We start from the raw sequence: 3069 nt of genomic DNA on the forward strand, positions 1-3069 counted from the left end.
TACTATACCGACGGCGATATATTGTTTCACTTCTTATGACAAATGTAGGCTACTTATTGTAAGTCGCTTTGGATAAAAGCGTCTGCTAAATGCCCTAAATGTTAATGTAAATGCAAACACATATTTGTTTAATCATTTTTTAAAGTCTGAAGGATGCACATTGAACAAGACGATGTTTGAGATTTTATTTTTCTAAAGGGGGCCTAAAAACGTGTTTAAAACAAAACGTTTAATGTCGTGTTGATAAAATCATTTATATGGACCTATATATATCGAATGTTCGAATGTAACGGCTCGACGGACGTCGAGAGTTACGCCACGTGGCAGGCCTTCTTGTTTTATTGCTATGACTTCTGATGTCAATACTGTTTAATTATGTTTCCACACCAAAGCACCGTTGACGAAGACGTCCGCAGATAATGGCTGATATATTGTACGGGAGTGTCAGCGTGTGGCCCATCACCCCTCAACCCCATCCAAACCGCCCGACTCTTTCCCACGAATTTGGCGGCAAGTCCAGCAAGGCGCCCCGCTGGCAACAATAGGCCAGCTGCGCTGATGATGAATGGAAGAAGACTGGGGACATTGCGCGGTCTTTTAGGTCATTCTATTCTATGGCTGCTGATGTTGGTGTTTTATAGGCATGGAGGGGGCTTTGCACCATACAGGCTGCAATTAGCAAATGTGTGGACTAATGAAAGAGGAAGTAACACAATGCATCAAACACGGTTCGAGTACGTTTGTAGTGTTTTTTTATTATTATTGAGGAACAGTTGTCAATGACACAAACAAACAACGCGCCTTCAGACACAATTTTTGGTTTTACAAATTGTCAATAAATAAAAAAAATAATACTTAACACATAGTGTTTACAGACCATTCTTTTGCACAGACCAGTTATCTTAAGTCCACAGTGCAAACCTCATATAAATTAACCCTTGGGGTTTTACAAAAGTGTTGTCTACAACCCATATCTCTGAAACCCCAAAGATGATTGCATCTTACAAAGTCAATAGACTTTACCGTTTTATATCAAGATCTGTGCTCATTTGTCTTCTGTAAGTAAACGCGTGACGAGCCAAATGCCGAACTTCTCCACCTTCTTCTGCGTAATAACCACACGGCTAATACATGGCTTGAGTAGCCTAATACTTCATAGTCGAGATACATAAATATACAAATAAATATATACAAGCAACAAGCGTGTTCCTAGTCTACCAGGGCCTCCACATGTCGGGGCTGGCTGCCTGTGGGGCCTGCGGGGCTCTGCTGGGAGCCACGCCGTTGTTGGCGTGATGGTGGCGGTTCGGGGACTGGAGCCCAGCGCGGGGGGCCAAGCTGGATTTGAGGTTCATGAGTCTCTGTTGGATCTGGGGGAGAGCCATGGAGCTCTGGGCGCAGCAGTTCCTGCAGGTCGGTGTGATGGTGGCAGATGAAGACTGCTGGATGAACTGGTTGACTCGCTGGCACGCGCCTTGGTCCATGCTGGTTTGGGGCAGCAGAGCGGACACGCGGTCCAGGCACGCTTTGTAGCCTTCTTTGTAGCTGTCAGCGGTATCTGGTGGAGGAGAAGATAAAAACGCAACGTTAGGAACTGTATACTTGTTGATATCCTTATTGAATAAGCAATGCAATGTTGAAGTTATACGTGAGATATATTGCGACATAGAATGAAACTCACTTTTGACAGGGCTGGAGGGGAGCTCTCTGAGGAAACGAACGGTCATCTCGAGGATGTCGGCTTTCTCCAGTTTGGAGTAGCGCGCGTTGTCCTTGCCCACCAGCGGCAGGATGAGGGTCTTCAGACTGCCGAGGCTGTCGTTGATTCGGGCGCGCCTTTTCTTTTCGAGCAAAGGTTTGAGCGTCTAGAGAGAAGCGAAGAAGAAAGCATCGTAAGTCAACTGTTCCGAGGATACACGTTTCAATTAAACAAGACAACTTCAGACACTCTACTGATTTAGTGGATGGTTTTTCTATCCGTACCTTTCTCAGTTCGTTGGCTTGTTTCCGCTGGGCCACGGTGGACCGCGCAGGGAGAGGCTGGCTGGCCTCTGGAGCGATGCTGGAAGTCATGTCGCTTGCTAGTGGCTGTGTTTAGTTGGGGGAAGAGAGAGAGAGAGCTGCTCTGCTCTGGGAAGGACTTGAGCTGAAGTGTGGAGAACAGCCCGGAGCGCACGCAATTTATATGAGTCCGGCGCGTCGGAGGGGCGGGGCCACAAGCCTATTGTGTCGCTTGACGCAGCGGAGCGATGCCTCTGGGACTCTGAGGCACTAGCGACACTATCTGCACCATCTGGGGGCGTGGTGGCCCCGCGTCCTGCGCTGGTATGCACTCCGAGTGCGGAGAGTCTGGCTTGGATGTTGCCCTTAATTTTGCTTGCTTTTTTTTTTAACTTATGAGCCCAAATCTCAAGCGACACACACATGCGTCAAAACCTTATGCAGCTTCGCCCTAAATCCGAGCCAAGTTTAGGCCTGCGATGCAAAGGCCTACCCAAAGTGGCTCTATAGTCCGTTTACTGTACGTGCAAAACTTATTTTTTTCTCTTTGTCCAAACCTTCTATACATATTTTATACATATAGGCCTATTCTATACATTTTTTTCAGTTGCTGATGTTTGCGCTATGCTGTTGTAGCCTTACGACGGAGACAGGTTTAGGGTTATGTTTAGGACATATAGAAGGAAATTAAACAACAGCAAAATAAAATCCAACTTTTCGAAATGCTCAATGTGCTTTAATTGTTTGTCTGTCGCCTTAGCAGAAACGATTCCGAAAAAAGGTGCCGAGGCACGCAAGTGTTTCGTAGTAGCACGACTAATCTTATGCAATTAATAAAGCAGATACCCAAGCCACGCCATGTATGGATTAACATCTGCTTGCCGGTCTTTGTTAGGTGGTTCCAGTCGGGACCGGCTTTACCTGGTCCAAGCATCTCAGGTGCAGAGACACGCTTTTTGACAAAGCCTGTGTCTGTTGGATGTTATAGTTTGAATATTTGGAGCCTTCATTTAGGGATAAATTCTAATTAGACAAAACCGAAGTCAATTGGTAGGCCTACACTGCTTC

At 46.2% G+C, this 3069-nt stretch overlaps 1 pseudogene across 1 annotated transcript; it reads right to left on the reverse strand.

Annotated features, from left to right (window-relative positions):
* Positions 1–1214: 1214 nt before the first annotated feature.
* Positions 1215–2073, reverse strand: LOC311359742 (transcription factor HES-2 pseudogene; annotated as a pseudogene). Its single transcript has 3 exons — positions 1984–2073; positions 1682–1865; positions 1215–1558 (listed from the first exon to the last, which is right to left on the reverse strand). The product of its transcript is annotated as a transcription factor HES-2 pseudogene (transcript).
* Positions 2074–3069: the final 996 nt, after the last annotated feature.

This window comes from Micromesistius poutassou (genome assembly GCF_964030765.1).
Source record: "Micromesistius poutassou genome assembly, chromosome: 15".
In the NCBI taxonomy this organism is placed as follows: Eukaryota; Metazoa; Chordata; class Actinopteri; order Gadiformes; family Gadidae; genus Micromesistius; species Micromesistius poutassou.